This window comes from Cornus florida, unplaced genomic scaffold (genome assembly GCF_030987335.1).
Source record: "Cornus florida cultivar Cherokee Brave unplaced genomic scaffold, ASM3098733v1 CherokeeBrave_3.0.0_Hap2_Chr02, whole genome shotgun sequence".
Taxonomy (NCBI): Eukaryota; Viridiplantae; Streptophyta; class Magnoliopsida; order Cornales; family Cornaceae; genus Cornus; species Cornus florida.
Genome location: NW_026775572.1, coordinates 43082023 through 43108329, shown reverse-complemented (window position 1 = coordinate 43108329; position 26307 = coordinate 43082023). Strand labels below are relative to the sequence as shown.

General features: G+C 38.0%; 2 non-coding genes and 1 pseudogene across 2 annotated transcripts; 2 read left to right on the top strand and 1 right to left on the bottom strand.

Moving 5' to 3' along the window:
- Positions 1-8470: 8470 nt before the first annotated feature.
- Positions 8471-8632, top strand: LOC132297598 (U1 spliceosomal RNA). Its single transcript, XR_009479302.1, has one exon. It is a non-coding gene; the product is annotated as a U1 spliceosomal RNA (small nuclear RNA).
- Positions 8633-11745: 3113 nt separating this feature from the next.
- Positions 11746-26307, bottom strand: part of LOC132296135 (putative pentatricopeptide repeat-containing protein At1g26500) — a 50703-nt pseudogene continuing 36141 nt past the window's right edge.
- LOC132297592 (U1 spliceosomal RNA) lies at positions 26040-26194 on the top strand. The gene has a single exon (XR_009479296.1). It is a non-coding gene; the product is annotated as a U1 spliceosomal RNA (small nuclear RNA).

Genomic DNA, 26307 nt, shown 5'->3' with positions numbered 1-26307 from the left:
GGTATGGTGATATATATATATATATGTATATATATGTGGTGTAAATGAAAGTAGAGGAAAAAGGAAAAATAAAAGAAAATTTGTGGGGCCCACATCTACGTTTTGAGAGAGAGAAAGAGACATGTTTGGTCTCATTTCTTTCCCTTTTCTCCCATTCCCACTGGTCTCTCTCTCTGCTTCTCAAACTTTCATTTTTTCTTTTTTTCACTTCAAGGCTTTAATTCTTGGTCTCTCCTTCAATACTTGGTATTTTTGAGTGCCGTTTACGGCAAATTGAAGCTCACGGCAAGATCTACAAGTTGATTGAAGCAATTTCTAGTTCGGTGCACTTGGGAATTTTGAGATCTAGGGCATTAATTTGGGGGTTTTGCATAATATTAAGGTAGAGGTTTCTAATACATAATCTCTTAGATTTTTGTGAGTCAATTCCTCCTAATTTATGTTATTATATGATTAATTTTGTATATATTTCATGTAAAATTTGCTATGTGTTGTATATGAGATGTATTTGCATGCTAAGTTGATATGTGATGAAGAACTATCTTTAAATGATGATGTTTTCATGCCTATTGCATTATAAGTGATGAATTTTGTGATTAGAAGGTTTGAGATATATTTCTAGAATTTTTCTTTTGAATTAAAACATGTAATTATGTGAATTAATTGATATTGTATGAGAAAACATGTTTAAGCGGTGAATTTATATGTTTATTGTGTTTGATTTGCTAAATGTTCATTATAGAGACATGTTGGTTATTATTAAAAATTTCCTATAAAGCTTGCTATATTGTGAACACATGACTTGTACGATATGTGATTCCCCTTTATGATATTGTTAAAAATCATGATGTATTCATGCATATCATTGGGCAAGGAAAAGGGAAAGAATTGTTTTGAAGTGGAAAAAGGGGATTTTTGGGAAAAAGATTTGATAAAATGGTTTTGTGAAAAACCCGGTCGCCGCGGAGCTACCAAAGGGCCGTGGTGTTAATATAACCTATAGGGAACTAGAGAGATTGCCTTAGTGTGGTTGAGCTATCTAGGCCTTAAATGACGCCGCGGAGGTACAAACGGTCAGGGATAATAGCCAATCCTTCCCTCGTGTAACCGTGGAATCACCGACGGACGGGTTATATTAACAGTTTGAAAAGTGATGGATTTGGATTTTGAAAATGGGGAGTGACATTCATGGCATCACATATCATGGAACGGCAATGTTATTTTGGAATTGGAATTAATGATGTATTCTTTCCCGGCATAATATGACCCCTATCCTCTGTTCCTATTCATTATTTCGATTCACGGGGTTACAAGAGGTGTGTCTTAGGCACCACCTACTGAGCAATTTGCTCACCCTTTATATTTAGTATTTTTCAGGACATGGATGGCAAGTGGCGGACGATGCTCCTCCACAGGGTTCGATAGGTTAGTAGACTGTTTTGACATACTTTGTAGCTATAATCTCATTTTTTATTATTATTTATTTATTATTACTTATATTTTTTATCAAACTGGAATGACACGTATAATATGTATTAACGTAGGAAAGAATAGTGTTGTTCCTAGTTGACCTCGAGTTCGGTTAAGGATCGGCTAATGGTTTGGACCTACGGGTTCGGGTCGTTACAAATTTGGTATCAGAGTTATGCTTCAAAAACCATTAGGACGACAGGTAGAGGGCTACCTAGGGCTATGTGGGAAGTCATTTGCATTATTTGTGTGACTACTTGCTAAAATGTTTTGTTATTTGAAAAGCATGCTTAACTGTCTACTTGTTTACATGTTTATATGCTTACAGTTTTGAAGGACATGCTTCCTTGCTATTTGTTTACATGTTTATATATTTATATGCTAAAGTTTATGTTACATGGTCATGTACGAGGAATAATTAGATGATCTAACTGTGTAAATGAAATGTGAAAGAAAAGGAAAACATGCTGATCGTATATGAGGAACATAGTGATGAAAAGTGGTAAGCACGGTGTGTGCAGTTCTAATTTAGATAGTAATGTGACAAGTAATGAGCATGGTATATGCTAATGTGTTTCGTGTAGTATTGTGGGTTTCATTTATTTTGTATATATGTATGTCCATATCCTTATGTGGTTATACGGTTAAGCACTGGGATGGTTGCTAGTACGGTGGGGTACTTGCCACGGCATTGAGGGTTATGTTTAACTTGAGTAGGTGAGGTGCTCGGTTGCTCCAGGGTTGTTTGGGTGCCGGTTCTTGTCGAACTAATGACGTGGTCTTCTAGCTCGTGGATTGAGCTATTTGGCGTGTAGTCATCCTAATCTTCTTAGTTGCATTTTGTGCGGTGCTTAGAGCATGACTTTAAAATAGGTTCATATTTCATGGCAAGGTTCCCTTATTGTGTATGAGTTTCATGTGTCGGTGTATGGGTTCTGGTGACCATGGGGGTTAAGTGTACGAGTGAGGGTGTCGGTATGACCTTAGGTGGTCTGTGTTTGCGACTTAGATCACGATTTAGTATGGAGGTTCTTTTCTAACCGGTTATGCTAGGTGTAATGGGGGGTTATTTGAATCACAAATGTAGTCTATGGACTGCAAAGATGTATTTTAAGCATTTTGAAATGGCTTAAGGAAGTGTGTTGGTTTTGACTATCGTGGGAACTTGTTGGATTATGTAGGTCCACGGTAATTTATATCCGTTTGCGGAATATAGATCATTTCATGGTCTTGCAGGAGTCTGTTCTAGAGGTTGGTTTGTCGAGGAGTGATTCTTATTTTGGATAGTTACAAGAGCGTGTTACGGGTAATCAACTCTCAATGAGTCGGTTGCATGGCTCAGTCGATGAACGGGGTTTTGGGTTGGCGTAGCTGTTTAGAAGGTCTCGAGGTGAGGTATGGTGGTTAGTTTTCGCTGTGTAGGGTAGGGTTACATAATAAGGTAGGAAGTATGAGGTCATTGGAGTGTTTGGTTGTTTATGGATGAAGTGATAGTTGGTGAGTATTATATTATCAAATGAATTATGTTCTAGAATATGAAAGCTGCGGATTCGGGTTGTATTTCAGATTGCATCTGGCGTATCAGGAGATAGTGCTTGTTGTTTGAGGATTCGAAGAGATAAACTAATGATTGGAGTGATTGGGACGAGGTTGATTTTGTAGGTTAGTTGGTAGCCCCATTTGATTTTATCGGGGTCAAGAGTGTTCTAAGGAACAGTGAGGAAGGGAGGTAGTGACGTTGAACCTGGAGTATGAGGTTTTCTCATTTAGGCACGTAGATCACCTTAGAAAGAGTGGATTAAGTTGTCGGTTAAACGTTAATGATTGATGGCATCATTGATGGTATTGAGGTAACAGTTGGGTGTTGAGTATTCTGGGTTTTATGCTCATTTTTGTTTTTAGGATTTATCGGTATTGAGGTTCTTTTCTAGTAGTATGCAGTGATCATTATGGGGAGTATCGAGAATAATGCTTGTTCTTTTGTTACGATAATATTGTCTTAAGGATATTCGAAGAGAGATCTTTTAGTAGTGGCTTGATGGTCCGGTTGGATGATAGGATAGAATTGTGGTTGGAATGAGTGGCAGTAGAGGTGTTATGGTGTTATAGTGTGATGCTTAGTGCTGATGAGCAGAGTGGTTTAAGGTAGGATCCAAATGCAGTTTGGAAATTACAAGTTGTTTGCTGTGTGTTGTCAGGTAGGTGATGGATTGTGTGACAGTTGAAACAATTGTATAACCGGTGATCATGTGTCATTGTATTGCATAGAATTTCTCATTGGGAGATTTTTGGGTAGGATGGGACGCGATGTCCAACGTACGGTGATGGTTCCTAGTGTTAGTATGTTGTGGGCATTGGTGCTTTTATCTGATTAGTTTTGGTTAGCATAGTGTTGCGGAGAAGTGTGTGCGAGGTTTTTATATTGATTGTGTAGGATGGTCCGATAATGGCGATGTCGCTTAGATTGGTGTTCGTGGTCCCGTATGTGTTCCAAGTTGGTTCTTCTCCTTGTGTATAAGGAGTTCAATTCATCTCAGGTGAGATCGGGTGCCCATGGTTGGACAAAGGATGAGTAGCGTGTTACAAGTTATCGGGTGCATTTAGGTGTGAGTCGTCGGACTCTTGTTAGAGTGGGGTTCGTTACCCTTTCCGTTTGTTCTAGTCCTGGCATGGACTTCGGTTGTCATGAGTCTTGTTCTCCAATTAGGAGTTGTGCGCACCGTGGAAGGATGGACCTGTGTGTGGTTTGTTCTGTTGTTAGGGTTCATCGGAAGAAGCTTCGGTTAAAAGGAGTCAATTTACTCCCTCAGAGGGAGGTTTAGTCTTTGGTTTCTATAGTGCACATTTTGAGTGTTGTTTTGACTAGTGCTATGTGAGGCACGAGTTGTCGAATGAGGATTTTATGTTTTCAGTGTCTAGTACTGGTGGTGGCGGCAAGGAATTTGTTATGAATGAAAAATTAGGAATGATTAGGTGATGTGAGGTGACTCATGTATTTGGATGTTTTTATAGGTGATTGATTGTAACAGTGTTTTGAGGACATGTGTTGATATTGTCTTATGCAGCTAGAGATGGATTATGGGATTCTATTGAGGAATAATGAGAATGATTGGCTTTAGTTTTGAGGTTTCAGACAAGAGATAGTCGTATTGTGTGTTTTAACGAGGTTATAATTGAATCGAATGGTGTTATGGAGTTATTTACTTTATATGGGTATTATGAGAAGGTGAGGAAGCTTAGATGCTGATCGATGATTGAGACATTTGGTGCCTTGTCATTTTGTTTGTTATAGTTATATTGTTGAGGTATGATTGAGATTATGATGATAAATATGTGACTGTATAGTTATTGAGGTTATGTAGAACGATGGATTGTTGAGAGAGTGGATTTCGTGGTTGCTTTGAGAACTATGTGGGGTTGTGTTTGAGGTTTAAACCTGACGACAGGAACGATATCTGTGTTGAGATTGGATCGATGATGATAACGGCCTGGCTAACAATTTTTCCTGAGTTAGTCCATCTTTAGCACGATGTCGGGTCAAAGGTCCATTATTGTTTTGGTTAACCAGGGATAATGAGAATAGCATTGTATGTTGTGGCTATGTTACAGTGTGGATTTCGGTGGTTGATCTCGGGTGATGAAGTGTGTTAGGTAGCACCAAGTGTCCGATAAAGGGTTTGTGTTACGATCATTGATTATTGAAGATCTTGTTTTGAGGATTTGTGTCTTGGGTATAGGATGGTTCGTTTTATTAATTTGGTGACTAATGTTTATGTAGTCATTGGGGGACTCATTGTTTAATCATCTTGAGGTTGTTAAGTACAATGATTGTCATATAGTGTGATTTGTAGTTGTTGGTATGGTTATGTGGTGGTGTAGCTACGTACTAGATAGCAAGTGTTTGGTCTGCCAGGGATGTGTAGGTTAGAGTTGAGATTGATTGAGAGAAAGACAGGATTTCTTGTTTGGGGTTTGGTATGTCCTTTAAAGGATGTGTTGATGTTAGATATTGTCTTTTTTTTTCGGTGGTTTGACAAGCGTCATTTTCCCAGGTTTTGGAGCCTTTTGTGACTGTGTAGAATAGACTGATATCCGTTTTGAGTCAGGCGTAAGGTTTAGTTGGTCATGTGTTATGATGAAGGGAGAGATGGCCAATCGCATAGGGTTTTGATGGTAGTGATGTGTGATTGCTTGGTGACGTTCGGTATCAAAGGCAATAATGTCGGTGGGTTCATTGTCTCGATGTTTTGTGAGGTGTTTTTGGAGGAGAGTGTGTGGCTGTGGGCCTTCTTCATAAGGAGGGTAGATTTCGAGGACGAAATTTCTTTAAGGAGGGTAGATTGTGATGTTTCCAAATTTTGGTCTCTTTTTTTTTTTTTTTTTTTTTTTTTTTTTTTTTTTTCTGAATATTTTGTTGCAGCAAGGGGTATTTTCGTCTTTTGCCATTTTACGTACCGGACATCGTGGAGAGTGTCGATTGTGTCCGAAAGCTAGTTGGGGCATTTCATTGAGTTCAGGACTCATTGAAATGCAAGGTTAGTCAGTTTTGCATTTTTTCGTTTTTCGGATCAAACAGTCCCGCGTGGGACCCGCTACCGGAATTGTTGCATATGGGGATTTTAGTTGGGTCAAACTGCATTATATTTATTTTATTTAATGTGATATGTGGTTATGGTTTGGTGATATATATATATGTATATATGTGGTGTAAAATGAAAGTAAAGGAAAAAGGAAAAATAAAAGAAAATTTGTGGGGCCCACATCTATGTTTTAAGAGAGAGAAAGAGACAATTTTGGTCTCATTTATTTCCCTTTTCTCTCATTCCCGCTGGTCTCTCTCTCCTTCTCAAACTTTCATTTTTTCTTTTTTTCACTTCAAGGCTTTAATTCTTGGTCTCTCCTTCAATACTTGGTATTTTTGAGTGTCGTTTGCGGTAAATTGAAGCTCACGGCGAGATCTACAAGTTGATTGGAGCAATTTCTAGTTTGGTGCACTTGGGAATTTTGAGATCTAGGGCATTAATTTGGGGGGTTTTGCCTAAAATCAAGGTAGGGGTTTCTAATCCATAATCTCTTGGATTTTTGTGAGTCAAGTCCTTCTAATTTGTGTTATTATATGATTAATTTTGTATATATTTCATGTAAAATTTGCTATGTATTGTATATGAGATGTATTTGCATGCTAAGTTGATATGTGATGAAGAACTATGTTTAAATGATGATATTTTCATGTCTATTGCGTTATAAGTGATGAATTTTGTGATTAGAAAGCTTGAGATATATTTCTAGAATTTTTCTTTTGAATTAAAGCATGTAATTATGTGAATTAATTGATGTTGTATGAGAAAGCATTTTTAAGTGGTGAATTTCTATGTCTATTGTGTTTGATTTGCTAAATTTTCATTATAGAGACATGTTGGTTATTATTAGAAATTTCTTACAAAGCTTGCTATATTGTGAACACATGACTCGTACGGTATGTGATTCCCCTTTATGATATTGTTCAAAATCATGATGTATTCGTGCATAGCATTGGGCAAGGAAAATGGAAAGAATTGTTTTGAAATGGAAAAAGGGGATTTTTGGGAAAAAGATTTGATGAAATGGTTTTGTGAAAAACCCGGTCGCCGCGGCGCTACCAAAAAGCCGTAGTGTTAATATAACCTAGAGGGAACTAGAGAGATCGCACTAGCGTGGTTGAGCTATCTGGGCCTAAATGACACCGCAGAGGTATCAACGGTCCTTCCATCGTGTGGCCGCGGAGTCACTAACGGATGGGTTATATTAACAGTTTAAAAAGTGATGGATTTGGATTTTGAAAATGGGGAGTGACATTCATGACATCACATATCATGGCACGGCATTGTTATTTTGGAATTGGAATTAATGATGTATTCTTTCCCGGCATAGTATGACCCATATCCTCTGTTCCTATTCATTATTTAGATTCACGGGGTTACAAGAGGTGTGTCTTAGGCACCACTTACTGAGCAATTTGCTCACCCTTTATATTTAAAATTTTTCAGGACATGTATGGCAAGTGGCGGACGATGTTCCTCCACAGGGTTCGATGGCTTAGTAGACTGTTTTGACATACTTTGTAGCTATAATTTCATTTTATTATTATTTATTTATTTATTTATTATTACTTATATTTTTTATCAACCTGGAATGACATGTATAATATGTATTGACGTAGGAAAGAATGGTATTGTCCCTAGTTGACCTCGGGTTTGGTTAAGGACCCGGCTAATGGTTCGGACCTACGGGTTCGGGTCGTTACATTATGCTAAATCAAACAACCAAACCTCTCTTAATTTCTTCGCCACCTCCTTAAACATAATCCCCCGTTCCTCGTTTGAATAATAATGCAAAAATCTATTGTAATCAAACCTAGGAATTATTCATCACTCTCTCCACATATTTTGTTGCTTCTAAAAACTTCCATGCCTTTACTAAACCGCCAGTAACTTCACTTGCCCTTCTCAACTTCAAAAGCCCTTTGATCACAATCTATGAAACATACACTTATATATGGTTTCTCATTCCCTTTCATAATCTTATAAGCCTCTCTTACTCGAGCCTTTGTCAATAGCCCACAAATTAGTGACCCCAATGTCAAATTATCTGCTTCAATCCCTCTCTTATGCATTTTTTCAAACACCAAATGAGCTTGCCCAACCATACTTTTTTTTTTACACATCCAAATGATTACAAGTCGTTGATAAACCCAAATCATCAATCATTTTGGTCCTCATTGATTGAAAAAGCTTTATAGAATTGATTAGTCTTGAAAAGGGTCTCCATCATTGTCTCAACCGTATATCCAATTCTATTTGCAATAGCTTAAGTATGCCTTCTGAGACATAACCACACTAACCTATACATTGGCAACAAACACTGTGGGATAATGTTTGGTTTTGTAGTCCCACATCGGGGAAACATAAATGTGAGGTATCTAAAGAGTCCTATATATTAAGTTAAAAGCCTAAGGGACAATATACTTACCTAGATGGGATCAATGGGCGATCAATGAGGCCTATGGTCTAGGTTGGTGACCTCCATTGCACTCAAAGAGGGGTGCCTGCCTAAGTTCTACTCAAGTAATGGAGCGTAAGTCATAATTTATGGTAGTGGGGGCCTGCGTTCGCGCGGCCCCTTCCCAATTTTTAGTCTAAGTATTTATGTAGTTTATATATGGGTTTAGTTTCAATGTTTGCCCTAGATTTCCTTGTGCTTTTTTTAGGTTAGGTTACAAGCATATCAATTGTATGCTACTTCGAATAAAAAGTGATGAGCACTGAAAAGTGCGTATTTAAACCCCTTAAGCTTAAGCATTCTAGCACCTTTATCTATCTTACTTTACCATTTTAGATTGATTTCGTATTATTTTCATTTTCAGGCACTTATCCCGAAAATAAGCTAACTCAGCCAAATAAGAGCTTAATTGAAGCAATTCTGGGATTAAACAAAGAAAAGAGCAAAGTGGAGAAAGAAGGAAGCAAATGAAGCCAAAGGTGACAAGTAGCAAAGTTCGATCGATCCAAGTTCAAGGTTCGATCGACCGAACAATGATCGATCTCAGCACTTCAAGATAGATCCAAGCCTTGGCCCATAAGCATAAAGTCCCAAAAGTTCGATCGATCCAACACCACCCTTCGATCGATTGAACACTTTTGTCTTTATTCAAATGATTGATCCTATCCACAGCTATACCACCCACTAACTACTTTTGTACGTTTCCCAAAAATATCTTCTCAAAATATCTCGAATTTGTCTTTTCCCAAAAAAGCTCAACCACTTGGATCGATCCAGCTTAAGTTCGATAGATCTCAGCCAGTTCGATCGATCCAAGTCCAAGGTTCGATCGATCGAACTCCCTCCAGTACGAAAAAGTTAAAGTTCCATCTCATTGAAAGTTATCCTTTATCCAATCATTAGGGAATATTATGTGCACGACCCCAGCTCATTTTGGGTGTCATTTTGACCTACCTATATAAGGATAATGATTACTTTTTACAAGGAGAGCCATATATCATTTTCATATCATCTCTTGGAGAGGAAGCATAGAGGAGGAGGCTAGAGACACCATTGGAGACTCTTCATCAACCAAGGAGCAGATTTTCACCATGGAGTTAGCCCTTGAGGGTTGGAGCAAAATCATCATGAGTGGCTAGACATCTTCTTGGGGCTAGAGTTAGCCCCAAACATGCTTTCTATATCTTAATCTTGTGTATTATTGAGGGATTAGTGTTGTAAGTAATGTTTTGATACTTTGATATATATAGATCTTCTTTATTCAATGATTTATGTGGTTTAATGCTTCCAATTGATCATTTCATTCTATCCATATGTCCATGTATGCTAGAATAGATGTTCATGTGCTTGTCTCTAGATTTTGTGTTATTGATGCATGTCTATGTGTATTGATGCTATAGATTTAGAGATTGTCAAAACATAGTGCTTAAAGAAATGCTCTTGTGATTCTCTTGATGGTTTATACTTATTCCTTGATGGATTGTGCCTATCCCCTAGTTTATTTTCATGCTAGTAGTGTAGATGTAGTGTAGTTGTAGTGTAGTGTTAAATGGGAGGACAATCTATGCTTGTTGTTTGATGATCCAAGCTTTTGAATGCAAGTAGCATATGTCTCTATCCTTGTGTTGTATTTGGATTGTGAGCTTAATGAAATGATTAATGACTTGTTTTGATCTATTGTGCCTCTCACATGTTGTTTAGACAATATATGCTTCATTGCTTAGATATATTGTGCCTTTCACATGATGTTTAGACAATACATGCTTAACTAGTCATCCTTGTTTATTAAATCAACTAAACACACACACACCAATATTATAACACACCATTTGCCCTCATTAATCACTTGTCAATGATATAGAAATGCATTGCTTGGTGGTGATCTCTAAACCCCAAGATTTCTCTCTCTCTTACTTACTCTTAATTGCATTCTTTGTTATCACTTAGTTTAATTTAGTTGTTCTCTAATCAACCAACCAACCAATTGTTTGATCACTCGACCTACTAGCCCTAATAACGATTGCATTGCTTGTTCGATCCTCACAATCCCTAGGGACGATCCCTACTCGCCCTAGCTATATTTATAGTGAAAGGTAGTAGAGGCTTCTATAAATGTAAAACTCTTGGCCCTCGCAGTAATGCATACTCTTAAGCTCATGGTAGGACGACGACCACCAAAAGGTATGGCTTTCAGTTTATCCACGAATGCTAAACATATAAAAATAAGTGACCACTAATAGTTGTGGTAGATTAAGATTGCACAACTATCAATATCTCTACAAAAGTAACCAAGTATGGTTTTCCCTTTATTTTCTACCTTTCTTATTGTCAGTTGGATTTCTTGCTGGAGAGTTCCATTCCTTCCCCGCAGCCAGATCAGTGGGCGCAGATGCAGTTTCATCATTCTGAATTACGTGCTCCAGTTTGTTACCTCGGCGATGAACTCTTCATTTCTTTCTCCTTTGTGACTCATTCAAGAACATTAGTAAGAGATCAAGACCACCCAGCTTGTAAAAGCTTCAGATTCAACCAATATCATAAATGACGAGCCTCAAAAGCATATGATTTTTTGCAATGGTGTCCCTTGGTTGTAGCAGACTTTGGCTTTTCTGGGTTGCGTTTTTTTGATTTTTCTTGCGCTAGGGAATCGGTTGATGGTAAAGCTCCCGCATCAACAACAGCCGGTGCATCTTACTGGATTGAAAACAATCCTCCATGCCCCTTTTGTCTTTCCCTTCACCTTCAAGAAAACTAAAAGCACTAGTCTTGGTAGACGCCATTGAAAGGATTTTTTCAGTAAGCCTAACCATCTAAACCTTTCCCTTACTTGGCTACTTGTAAAGTCCATGTTTAGGTATCCTAAAGCACGCTCCTCTCAATCTGATCATCTGTCTTTCAGCTCATCAAGCTCCACGTCAACACTCAAACATACTTTACTGATTCCCAAACTTCTGCCCTATCAATCAAATTTATTTTGTAAATCCTATTTGGAAATATTTGCATAAATTATTTATTTAATTATCAATTTACCACCATTCCACTCTTTCCCCCATTGATTTCATAGCATACACCTAGTCAAAATTGATCACCATTACATGTTCAAAGTACAAAAGTGAGAAGTAGTTCTCATAACAACTCAAGTGAAGAGAATATCTAAGGGAAATAAATCACATTAGAGGTGGTTTTGTTAAACCATTTTATGTCATCAATTCATTGTTCTACAATGGTAATTCAGTTTCATTGTTTCTGTATTACATTCCCCTGTAAAAGTAAAATAACAATAAATTTACTTAAGCAAAATCTTTTAAGCAATCGGCAATAAGCCATAATTGCACTATCCAACAACTAGTTAGCATCAAAGAATTATCTAATCTCATTAGATACTTACCAGCATTTGCATTGACCTCTTTTCCACATTCTTATCCAATTGTCTAACACCCTCCAAACGCCCTTCAGATCCTGTATGCAACCCACTATCTGAAAATTCAGCAATAGCATCCGAGAAAACTTTATCTTTTGAGCTGTTCGATCTTTCACCAACTCCACCACTAGTGAACTCTGTACTACTACCCTTCTCAATGTTTGGACCTTAACAACCAATTAGTAGACAACAAACACATGTTTTTTCAAGAAATAATCAAACAAAGAAAGGAATTCATGAAACAACATTTATCAACTGCGTTATGGCTATTTCATCGGAGAGGTTCAATTGCCCTATTTCTCCTCCTATCTCTAGTTGCCATTTTCTCCCCATATTTCGCAAAAGTGTCTGCTAAATCAATCAACCCAACTTCTCCCAATTTCTTCCCTACCTCTTCAAACATGATCACCGCTTCTTCATTTGAATAATGATGCAAAAATCTATTTTAATCAAACTTAGGAACCTAAAGTCCTCTCTCCACATACTTTGTTGCTTCTAAAGACTTCCCTGCCTTCACTAAACCGCCAACAAAAATGGTGTCAAAATTCAGTAGTGGGTCTGATCCCTTCCTCCCTCTCTTCCCTTGATGCCCTTGCAGTAACATTATACTACATATGTATGCATTGTAGCCTCTCTTTTATCATCTCTCTAAACACTTGAGATGCCTCTCAACTTCAAAAGCCCCTTGATTAATCCATGATACACACTTATATCTAGTTTCTTAATCCATTCCACAATCTTATAAGCCTCTTTAACTCTACTAGCCTTTGTCAATATGACCCCGATGTCAAATTATCCAATTCAATCCCTCTCTTATGCATTTCTTCGAACACAAAATGAGCTTGCTTAAGCTCTCTTTTTTTACACATCCAATTGATCACAACCCAGTATGATGATAGACACAAATTATCCATCCTTTTTATCCTCATTGATTGAAAAAACCTGAATGCTTTGTCGAATTGATTAGTCTTGAAAAGGGTTTCTCCATCATTTTTTCAACCATCTCAGTATCCGCTTGGAACCCTTCATCAACCATCAAATTCCAAACTTTAGAAGCCCCAACCAACCAAGATAAGAAGAAGATATGCATTCAACATATCTTCAAGGGTCTCTCCATCATTTCTTTAAGCTTGCTTTTGTATTAGTATTTGACGATAACAAAGGGTAAGGGCCCGTTTGGCATGCGCTTTATTTTAAGCGTTTTATTTTTAGCTAAAACAGAAACAGTGTTTTTGTTGTAAAAGTGTTTTGAAAAAAAATCGAAAGCACGTTTGGGAATGAAATTTTGCTGTGGAAATGTTGGGTCGTGTTTCGCTATTATTATGGTTTTAGGTCATGAACAACTGTTAAAATAAGAAAAAATAACTTTTTGGTGTTTTGGTTTTGGGTCACTGTTCACGAAGTGTTTTAACACTGTGTAAAATAAAACAAGACTGCACCAAGCATGCTTTTGTTGTCAAAATCGACACTGTAGCAGTCCAAAAACAAAAACAATATTAACAAAACGCAAGCCAAATGGGGCCTAAGTTTACATAAGTGAAGTGATCCGTCATGATGTTCTCTTGTCCCACATCATGAAAACATAAGTTGGAGTTATCTTGACAGGCCTATATAATGAGTTGAAAGCCAATGAGGGGTGCCTGTCTAAGGTCTACTCAAGTAGTAGAGCCTACGTCATAATTTGTGGCAGTGGAGCCCTGCGTTCGCGCGGCCCCTGTAATGTTTTGAGTTGTTTTATATATATACACACACATATATATATATATGTTTATGTTATTAAAGTTATTATAAAAGAAAATAAAATAAATGGTGGGACCCACATGAATTATAACAAAGGTAATGGCTAAACCATTACCATTCGGCAGATCCACGACTAGCATCTCTTGTTGGAAAAGAAAAAAAAAAATTCTCTTTTTCTTCTTCAACTTCTATCCTTGATTGCTCTTTAACCACTTAGAGTTTTTGGGAGTCTTTTGCGGTAAATCAAAGAGTACGGCGAGATCTACGTGTGAGTACCAGTAATTTCAGTTTTGGTGCACTCTAGGGATTTCAAAATTCTAGGGTTCTTGGGCTCAAATTGGGGGTTTTCATCAAATTTGAGGTAGGGGTGTTCTAATGCATGAATTCTTGTATTTTTGTGAGTTTCTAGCTTAAAGTGATGCCTAACATGTTTAATTAGTGCTAATTCTTGCAAAGATTTGTTTAAATAATGAGCATGGAATGTATGTGACTACTTGTTAATTGTTTGACGATGATTTAGCATGCTTACATGTTTATATGAAATTGAATATATATTTTACATGCTAGTTATGCAAAGTTAATATTAATTGAGAGCTCTATCATGTAGTTTATAAATTTGCCTTGTATAGTATGTGTGAAAGTTATGTGGTTGGGTTGATAAATTGAAGCACAAGCATTCATGCATTCATTGGGAAAGAGAAAGGGGAAAAATATTTTTAGAACAAACGAAATTATTTTGGGGAAAAATATTTTCTAAAAGTGTTGCGAAAACTAAACGCCTAGGAGGCGCCTAGTGGTCCGTGATGTTGGTGTAGTCTAGAAGGGAAAGTAGTTGAGTAAACTAGGCCGGATGCAACACCTTGGAGGTGCCTTGTGGTCGTGGATAGTTAACCAACGTTCTTTTCGTGACGCCTTGGAGGTACCTTGGGTCGGATTACACTAACTGTTTGGTTGTTGAAACAGAATTGTTTCGGAAATGGGGAGTGGCGTAGGCATGACATTGCACTTCATGGTACATGTGGGAAATTTGTGATTGGATGTTATTTATACTATGCTTGTTGTTGTGATTAAGATTATGTTTTCCCCATGGTATGACCCCGTCACTTTTTATCCATTTTTTGTGTGGGATTCACGGGGATATAAGAAGTGTGTCTTAGACACTTCGTATTGAGCTTATGCTCACCCCATTATTTTTTAACATTTTTCAGGACACGGAAAAGAGGTGGCGGACGACGATCCAGCACAAGTTTAGACGTGATTGGAGACTTATTTTATTTTGCTATCTTTTATATTAGAACTCTAATATTTTGTAAATGTAATCTTAACTATTCTGTAAAACTTTAATTTAATTGGTGTAATGTTGAAAGTTATGGACTTTAAAATTTTAGCTATCTTTTATGGACTATAACTTGATGTAACTAAAGTGTGTTCCTTATTTGGATGAGATGGAGGAACGAGACTTTTTATATGAATGTAATCATTTTGGGAGTGTAATATAATAATTGTATTGTGCATTGGGACATGATAGGTTAGTTTTAAGGCCAGTGAGACCATTGCATTATTTTTTGTATTTCAACAGGTTGTAGAGGGACTTTTTTTGCATAGATCATGCTGAAATTTTTATATATTTTATTATTATTGTTTTGGTGTCTTTCTAGGTCGTTACAGCCCCTGTCCAATTATTAAAGACCAAGTCTTTTAAACAGTTTTGTTTATGTGTTAAGACTATAGACAAAGCCCAGGGTATTTCCTATATACCGTTTATGGGTTGGATTATATAATAAGGCCCAGTCTTCCTGTTTTGGTTATATGGGTTTGGACCTACGAATTGATATTTAAGATTTTGTATTTATTATTTTTGGTAAAAAGAAATTTGATTAATGTTCAACATTGCTCCATTTAAATTAAGTAACTAAAGGTGTTTATATTTTGTTATAATTACTCTATTATGAAAAATCCTCATTGTGAATCCACCCCTTTTTTGAATTTTGAAAACTCAAACTTACAAATGAGAATGTACCCGTGAGTCCTTTTGTAATTTGTTGTAACATGAAAATTTTCCATTCATTTTAAAAAATAAATTAAAATTTAGCTTGCTTAGCTATCCTATGGACACTTCAAGGTGATAAGATAAGCTTCACCAATGTTAGACCGAACTGCAATAAGAAAAATGGTGCAATCTATGGCCTCTTTTTCTACAAGGCCATCATCTTTCTCTCCTCAATCCATATTACATACATATATAAACATACATATCATCCATTTTATATTTCAACAATTTCCTTACAGTGCCCTCTTTATGAACAAAGCAAAACAGAGTGCCCCAAAACCCCTCAGCAAAATGGGAGATGCATATGCAGATTAGTTTGAAAAATTGCGACACCAGACTTTTTGCATTGCCACATAATGCCAAAGAAAATAATAAATAATAATAATAATAATAAAACACTCTTGGAAAAAGTGGTAAAAATTGCAAAATGTGCACATCTAATATTTAAACACCGGAAAATATTAATTATATACTTAGACATCAATTTAAAGAATGTAGGAAAAATTGGATATGGCTAAGTTGTGTACTGAATTTAATAAGTCTAGCTTTATTTTTTAACATTGGTGGCTATATATGTACACACATAAGTACCATTTTTATTACGAGAATATTAAGGCTTTTGTATCAGACATTTGATTCTTTCATAAACATATATAGCCTGAGAGATTGTTGTGACAACTTTATAAAGTGTGTTGATCTTTAAAAGTTGCTCCATAAATTTGCATATTTTATATATTCTAGTACATTTTGTTCAACGCATATTTGTGGATGTAGAATGTGAGATAGGGTTGTGGGGGCACATTGCATTACACGACAATGCCAGTGGTGGTAATGTCTGCATTACACGACAATGCCAGTGGTGGGCTAATGTCCCCATTCACATATCTTAACTTCTGTAACGACCCGAAAAGATACCAAAATAATAATAAAAATCTATAAAATTTTGGCATGACCTCCGCAGAAAATGTCCCTCAACAACCTGTTGAAATACAAAAAAATAAATGCAATGGTCTCACTGGGCCTTAAATCTAACTTATCCTGTTCCAACGCACAATTCAGATATTATACTACATTCCCAAAATGGTTATATACATACAGAAGTCCTGTTCCTCCATCTCATCCAAACATGGAACCCACTTAAGTTACATCAAATTACAGTCCATAAAATGTAGCTAGAATTAAAAGTCCATAGCTTACAACATTATACTAATTAAACTAAAGTGTCACAAAGTAGTTAATATTACATTTACAAAATACTAGAGTCTAATACAAAAGATAACAAAATAGAATGGGTCTTCAAGCTCATCTAAACCTGTGGTGGACCGTCGTCCGCCACCTCTTTTCCATATCCTGAAAAAATGTTAAAAATAAGGGGGTGAGCATAAGCTCAGTAGGAAGTGTCTAAGACACACTTCTTATGTCCCCGTGAATCCATACAATGAATAGATAAAAAGTGAACGGGATCATGCCATTGAAAAACACACATTCTCAACCACAATAACGAGTATATAACAAATATCAACCAATCACAAATTTACCACAATGTCATGAAGTGCAATGTTATGCAAATGTCACTCTCCATTTCCGAAACAATTCCGTTTCAACAACCAAACCGTTAGTGTAGTTCGACCCAAGGCACCTCCATGGCATCACGAAAGGAAGGCTAGTTAACTATCCACGACCACAAGGCACCTCCAAGGCGTCGCATCTAGCCTAGTTAACTCAACTACATTCCCTTCTAGACTACACCAACATCACGGACCACTAGGCGCCTCCTAGGCGTCCGGTTTTTGCAACACTTTTAGAAAATATTTTCCCCAAAACAATTTTATTTGTTCTAATAATTATTTTCCCCCTTTCTCTTTCCCAATAGATGCATGAATGCTTCATACTTCAAATCATTAATTTAACTATATGTTTTCACACATTTCCGTTTACATCATCATCACAATTTAATAAAAATTTCTAAACATTCATTTATTTTATTTATTTATTTATAACCATAGCACCCATTTTTCTTCAAGACAATAAATAAATAAATAAATAAATAAATAAATAAATAAATAATCATGGAACATACAACACATCAATCACTAAGCATGCTCATTTACCGTAATGAAAATAGACATGTATATGAACTCAAATAACACATAGAATACAATTATCATTGTAATTACACATAACTATAACAACAACAAGCTAAGTAATTAAAATTTAGCATGCTTAGGATCAAATTTAAGGGGAAAAATCCACCAAAGGCCAAGAAATTGTAGAATAGAACACCCCTACCTCAAATTGATGAAAACCCCCAATTTGAGCCCAAAAGCCCTAGAATTTCGAACTCCCTAGAGTGCACCAAAACTGAAATTGTTGGTACTCACACGTAGAGCTCGCCGTGCTCTTTGATTTGCTACAAATAGCAACCAAAAATTCTAAGTATGGGAGGAGGAATCAAAGCTTGAAATTGGAAAAGAAAAAGAAAAGAAAAGAAAGGGAAGCTTCTGGACAGAGACGCAGAGAGAGAGAGAAATTGGTCTGTGAAATGGCCTTATGCCCTTTGTAGTGTTTTTAATACATTAGTGGGGCCCATTTGCTTTTTTTTTTTTTTTTTTAAAAAACTTTATAACTTTAATATATATATATATATATATATATATATATATATATATATATATATATATTACATTCTCCCTAACTTTAAAAGATTTCGTCCCCGAAATCAGGCCATACTTGAGGGAGAAAACAACTCTGGATACTTGGAGATAACCTCCTATTCGAGCTCCTAAGTAGCCTCCTCAACTCCATGATGCCTCCAAAGAACCTTTACCAACGGTATCGTCATTTTCCTCAACACCTTCTATTGTGTGTCAAGGATCTGAATTGGTCCCTCCTCATAGGAAACATCCTCATCAATGTCCACATCAAACCAACTCAAAATGTGAGACGGATCTGGCTTGTACTTTCGTAGCATCGACACATGAAAGACATTATGAACCCTGTCCATTTGTGGTGGCAATGCTAGTCTGTAAGTAACCTCTCCTATGCGGTCCAAGATCTCAAAAGGTCCAATAAATCGTGGCGACAACTTGCCACTCTTCCCGGACCTCATCAACCCCTTCATTGGAGAAACCTAAAGAAAAACATGGTTTCCCACCTCAAAGGATAACGGTCGTCTCTGCCTATCTGCATAACTCTTCTGTCGGCTCTAAGCTGTAAGCAATCTCTGTCTAATTAACTTAATTTTCTCGGTAGTCTCGAATACAATGTCTGGTCCTAAGGCGGCTGTCTCGCCCACCTCAGTCCAACAAATAGGAGACCTATAAGGTCTACCATACAACGCCTCAAATGGAACCATCTGAATACTCGCCTGATAACTGTTGTTGTAGGCAAACTCAATAAGTGGAAGGTGATCCTCCCAACTACCACCCAAGTCAAGTACACAGGCTCGAAGCATATCCTCTAAGATCTGGATGGTACGCTCCGACTGGTCGTCCGTCTGTGGATGAAATGCAGTACTAAGGTGCAACGTTGAGCTAAACGCTGCTTTAAGTCCTTCCTAGAACTTCGAGGTGAACTTAGCATCCCTATCCGATACAATAACCACTGGAACTTCGTGCAATCTCACAATCTCTTTCACATAAAGTACACCAAGTGCCTCTGCGTCATCTGTTGCCTTAATAGGCAAGAAGTGAGCCATCTTGGTCAATCTATCGATAATGACCCATACGGCTTCATTTCCCCTCGGTGACCTAGGAAGATCTGTTACAAAATCCATTGCAATCTCCTCCCATTTCCACTGCGCTACCGGCAACGGCTGCAATAAACCAGCTGGTCTCTGGTGCTCGGCCTTCACCTGCTGACAGGTAAGGCACTTAGCTACAAACTGTGCAACATCTTTCTTCATTCCATTCCATCAATACTGACGTCTCAGATTGTGATACATTTTGGTACCACCCGGATGAACTACAAAGCGGAAAGTATGAAACTCCCGTAAGACGTCCTCACGACAAACTGTAGGAACAACCAACAAACCCTTAAATCGTAGACCTCCATCTGCATGTAAGGTCCAATCCTTCATGGTCTCGCCACTGGAGATCAAAGTGTAAATGACATCTAAATCTGAATCCTGTCTCTGTGACTCAATCACCAGTCTAACAAGAGTGGGTTGAGCCACGAGACTAAACAAGAATGCTGGCTCACTGCCATCATCATCCTCAAAGCAATACAATCCCATTTCAGCCAAATCTTTCAGCATCTTCCATTTTCGAATGGCTAAACTAGCCAAAGTCCCACGAGATTTCTGGCTTAAAGCATCAGCTACCACATTTGCCTTGCCAGGATGATACTGTAAATCAAAGTTGTAGTCTTCTAAGAATTCAACCCATCACCTCTGTCTGTTGTTCAAGTCCTTTTGGGAGAAAAGGTACTTGAGACTCTTGTGGTCCGAGAACACCTCAAATCTCTCACCATACAAATAGTGTCTCCAACACTTCAAAGCAAATACAACTGCCGCTAACTCTAAGTCATGAGTAGGGTAGTTAAGCTCGTGAGTCTTCAACTGTCGAGACCCATAAGCCACTACTCTATCATCTTGCATCAGTACATAACCCAAACCATCACGTGAGGTGTCACAATAGATCACATAACCCAAACCACGCTCAGGTATCACCAACACCGGAGCCGTAGTCAACCTTGTTTTCAACTCTTGAAAGGATAACTCATAGGCCTCATTCCATGCAAACTTGATCCTTTTCTTGGTCAATCTGGTTATAGGAGCTACCAAACGGGAAAAATCCTTCACAAATCTCCGATAATAACCTGCTAGGCCAAGGAAACTCCAGATCTCAAAGACATTCTTGGGTTGCTCCCAACTCAAAACTGCCTCTATTTTTGAAGGATCAACTGAAACCCCACCTTCCGAGACAACATGTCCCAAAAATTTCACCTCTTGTAGCCAAAACTCACACTTTTCATACTTGGCATACAAACGGTGCTCCCGTAGAATCTGCAACACTATACCCAAATGGACCTCGTGCTCATCCCGAGTCCGTGAATACACAAGAATATCATCCACGAAAACTACCACAAACTGATCCAAGTAATCGTGGAAGACACGGTTCATTAAATCTATGAATGCCGCCGGCGCATTGGTTAAACCAAAAGGCATAACAAGAAACTCGTAATGTCCATACCATGTACGGAATGTGGTCTTTGGAATATCCTCCTCTCTAACCCGTAACTGATAATAGCCTAACCTCAAGTTAATCTTTGAAAAACAACTGGCTCCCCTCAACTGATCAAATAAATCATCTATCCTTGGTAAAGGATACTTGTTTTTGATGGTGGCATGATTTAACTTTCGGTAATCAATGCACAACCTCAGAGAACCATCTTTCTTCTTAGCGAACAAGACCGGTGCACCCCACGGTGACACACTCAGTCTTATAAAGCCTTTCACTCTCAAATCATCAAGTTACTTTTTTAATTCTTCTAATTCAATTGGTGCCATATGATACAGTGCCATAGAGATTGGCGCGGTACCAGGCATCAAATCAATAGCAAATTTCACCTTTCGGTGTGGAGGCAACTTAGTAAAGTCCTCTGGAAATACATCTAGAAAGTCACGCACAACCGCTGGATAATCAACCCTGTAAAACTCAACGTCATCATCGGCGAGAAGACTAGCCAAGAAGAATGTCTGCCGATCTCGACCCCTAACACCATAAAATGAATGAGTGAGAGGATCACACCGATCTCCCACAAAACAGAAACAATCCCCATCCGGGGTACACACTGAAACTCTGCCCCTGAAACAATCAATGACAGCTCTGAAGGATGATAACCAGTCCATCCCAAGAATGACGTCAAATTCCGTCATCTCGAGAAGGATGAGATCGAACTCAAGAACACGTCCGGCAATTGTGATGGAACAACTCCTACAAACTCTACTAAGAGCAACTGAACCCCAGATAGGCGTGTCAACACAAAGCGGTCTGTCTAACTGACTGACCTCCAAACCCAATGCCGGTGCAAATGATGAAGCAATGAATGAATAAGAAGCACCGGAATCAAACAATAAATGAGCCCACGAATGGGACACAAGAAACATACCCCTGACAACTGAAGGACTGGATGGTGACTCGGTTGGAGTGAGTGCAAACACGCGACCCTGGGTCCTCTGCCCCTGAGAACTGCCTGCCTGATAGCCAGACTGCTGAGTAGGTGTACTCGAAGAAGCTCCTCTACCAGGTCGAGAACTCTGGGCTGACATAGCTGGTTGAGACGGCTGAGGTAGTGGTGGTGGTCGAAACCCTGATTGAACTGTGGTAGACTGCATCTGCCTCTGCTGTGAACCTCCACCTTTGCCCAAACCACTGCCCCGCTGTGGACAATCTTTCACCTTATGGCCCTGCTGGCCACACCCGAAACATCCACCAGACGCCACCTGAATCTGAGTACACTGGGACTTGTGATGCCCTGGCTGCCCACACTTGAAATAAATCACCTGAGCTACCTGAGTCTGAGTGCATTGGGAATTGTAATGTCCCAACTGCCCGCATCTGAAACAAGTAACATTCGGTCTAGAAGACCCCATGGACACTAAAGCTGTGGGTGCAGATTTGACTGGCTGCTGTCCCCTAAACCCTGACTGCTCATGCTTCTACTTCTTACTTGATTGACCCTCGGAGAAAGTACTCATACCCCTGTTGTGCTTGTAGGACTCCCTGATAGCCTTGTTGTCCTTGCTCTCAGCCTCAACCACTAAAGCCTTTCGCACTGCTTTTGCATACTCTGTCGGTTCTGAAGCAGCTACAATTGGCTTAATGGTAAGATCAAGGCCATCAACAAATTTCTTTATCTTTCCTTCTTCATCATTAACAATTCCCGGTGCAAACCTCAAAAGTGATGTAAACTTGTTTTCATACTCTGTAACTGTCATGTTTCCTTGCTTCAACCCATCAAACTCCTTCTTTAGTTCCCTCCGCTTAGCCGCCGGAAAGTACTTCTCAAGTACAACTTCTTGAAAGTAGCATATGTCATAGTATCCAGATTATGGGTGTGAGAAACGGTCTTTCACCAAATCTCAGCATCGCCTACAAAATTGTAAGTAGCCAATGTAATCTTCAACTTATCCGTTGCCAAATTCATGGTATTAATATGCTTCTCCACCCTATCCATGAAACTATCCGCAATAAGCGGATCTGGACCGCCCTCAAACAAAGTTGGCATTAATTTCACAAACTTTGCAATGTGGTAAAGAGTATCTTCTAACTCATTTTTCTTTGGAGGTGGTGGTGGTGGTGCCGGTGGTGGCACAAACTGTGACGATGACGCACCTGTCGGTCGATATGCATAAAAAATAACCTCCTGAACGGCTAACCTCAACTGCTCCCTATTTATCTAAAAGGGTGGATCAACGGTCCCCCTCGCTTGTCCCTCTCTTGGTGGGACCAAATCACGCAATAAAATATCTTCCTCAACTTGCTCCTGATCCCTTTCCATGGGATTGGAGCTAGAACTTTCCCCGGGATCCCTTTGTGTTGCCATGAAGCTATAAGAAAAGGAAACAGATCAATTACGATGACACTAAAATACGCACGAGAACGGAGTCCTCACACAAATGACTTGACAAGAATGGAAACACATAAAAACCTTCCATACTTCCAAAATACCCAACTAAGGATAAACATAATCATAATAATATACAACAACATTAACCATTTAACACGTAATGATATAAGCATTTAAACAATTAAGAATGCCTTTCAAATAATTAAACACCTTAACACATAAACATATAAGCATGCAATCACGTAAGCAATTAAACAAGAAAGAAAATAACTCAACTCCCCATGCAATCCTAGGTAGGCCTCTACCCGTCGTCCTAATGGTATTCGAACCATCGCTCTGATACCAAATTTGTAACGACCCGAAAAGATACCAAAATAATAATAAAAATCTATAAAAATTTTGGCATGACCTCCGCAGAAAATGTCCCTCAACAACCTGTTGAAATACAAAAAAATAAATGCAATGGCCTCACTGGGCCTTAAATCTAACTTATCCTGTCCCAATGCACAATTCAGATATTATACTACATTCCCAAAATGGTTATATACATACAAAAGTCCTGTTCTTCCATCTCATCCAAACATGGAACCCACCTAAGTTACATCAAATTACAGTCCATAAAATGTAGCTAGAATTAAAAGTCCATAGCTTACAACATTATACTAATTAAACTAAAGTGCCACAAGGTAGTTAATATTACATTTACAAAATACTAGAGTCTAATACAAAAGATAACAAAATAGAATGGGTCTTCAAGCTCATCTAAACTTGTGGTGGACCGTCGTCCGCCACCTCTTTTCCATATCCTAAAAAAATGTTAAAAATAAGGGGGTGAATATAAGCTCAGTAGGAAGTGTCTAAAACATACTTCTTATGCCCCCGTGAATCCATACAATGAATAGATAAAAAGTGAACGGGATCATGCCATTGGAAAACACACATTCTCAACCACAATAACAAGTATATAACAAATATCAACCAATCACAAATTTACCACAATGTCATGAAGTGCAATGTTATGCAAATGTCACTCTCCATTTCCAAAACAATTCCGTTTCAACAACCAAACCGTTAATGTAGTCCGACCCAAGGCACCTCCATGGCGTCACGAAAGGAAGGTTGGTTAACTATCCATGACCACAAGGCACCTCCAAGGCGTCGCATCCGGCCTAGTTAACTCAACTACATTCCCTTTTAGACTACACCAACATCACGGACCACTAGGCGCCTCCTAGGCGTCCGGTTTTCGCAACACTTTTAGAAAATATTTCCCCAAAACAATTTTATTTGTTCTAACAATTATTTTTCCCCCTTTCTCTTTCCCAATGGATGCATGAATGCTTCATACTTCAAATCATTAATTTAACTATATGTTTTCACACATTTCCGTTTACATCATCATCACAATTTAATGAAAATTTCTAAACATTCATTTCTTTTATTTATTTATTTATAACCATAGCACCCATTTTTCTTCAAGACAATAAATAAATAAATAAATAAATAATCATGGAACATACAACACATCAATCACTAAGCATGCTCATTTACCGTAATGAAAATAGACATGTATATGAACTCAAATAACACATAGAATACAATTATCATTGTAATTACACATAACTATAACAACAACAAGCTAAGTAATTAAAATTTAGCATGCTTAGGATCAAATTTAAGGGGAAAAATTCACCAAAGGCCAAGAAATTGTAGAATAGAACACCCCTACCTCAAATTGATGAAAACCCCCAATTTGAGCCCAAAAGCCCTAGAATTTCGAACTCCTTAGAGTGCACCAAAACTAAAATTGTTGGTACTCACACGTAGAGCTCGCCGTGCTCTTCGATTTGCTACAAATAGCAACCAAAAATTCTAAGTATGGGAGGAGGAATCAAAGCTTGAAATTGGAAAAGAAAAAGAAAAGAAAAGAAAGGGAAGCTTCTGGACAGAGACGCAGAGAGAGAGAGAAATTGGTCTGTGAATTGTCCTTATGCCCTTTGTGGTGTTTTTAATACATTAGTGGGGCCCACTTGCTTTTTTTTAAAAAAACTTTATAACTTTAATATATATATCCATACCCATTACACCTTCACAATCTTCTCAATTCGAAAAATGTATCTTTCTATTTTATATAAACATGATAAATGACTAAATGTATAAAGACACTACGTCTTTCATAAAGGTGGACTGACCGTGATCATATTATGCGGTTGCTTAGGAAAATCTTTGCACAAATATCTGATGGGTAGGTCCACTAAATGTGAACTCCTCGTGGGTTCATCTTGGATGCATTCCTAGAATTCCATAACTCTGGCCAAACTCATGTCCTACATTTTACTAGTTATTTGACTTTATTGACAGGTTTAAGTGGATCCTATAATAAGACTTGTATGTGGTCTATTTTATCTAACCACGATAAATTGATATATATATATATTTTCTTCAAATGATTACAAGTATGTTGATAAACCCAAATCATCAATCATTTTGGTCCTCATTGATTGAAAAAGCTTCAATGCTTCACCGAATTGATTGGTCTGAAAAGGGTCTCCATTATTGTCTCAACGGTCTATTCAATTCTGTTTGCAGTAGCTTAAGTATGCTTACTGAGACATAACCACACTATCCTATGCATTGGCAACAAACACTGGTGGGATAATGTTTGGTTCTATAGTCCTACATTTGGAAAACATAAATGTGAGGTATCTGAAGAGTCCTATATATTAAGTTGAAAGCCTAAGGAACAACATACTTACCTGGACAGGATTAATGGGTGATCAATAATGCCTATAGTCTAGGGTGGTGACCTCCATTGCACTCAGGAGGGGTGCCCGCCTAAGGTCTACTCAAGTAGTGGAGCCTACATCATAATTTGTGGTAGTGGGGGCTTGCATTGGCCCCTGCCCAATCTTTATTCCAAGTTTTTTATATGGGTTGAGTTTTTGCCCTAGATTTGCTTCTTTTGGGTTAGGTTACAAACATATAAAGGCCATGATCTATTATGCTTTGGGCTAAA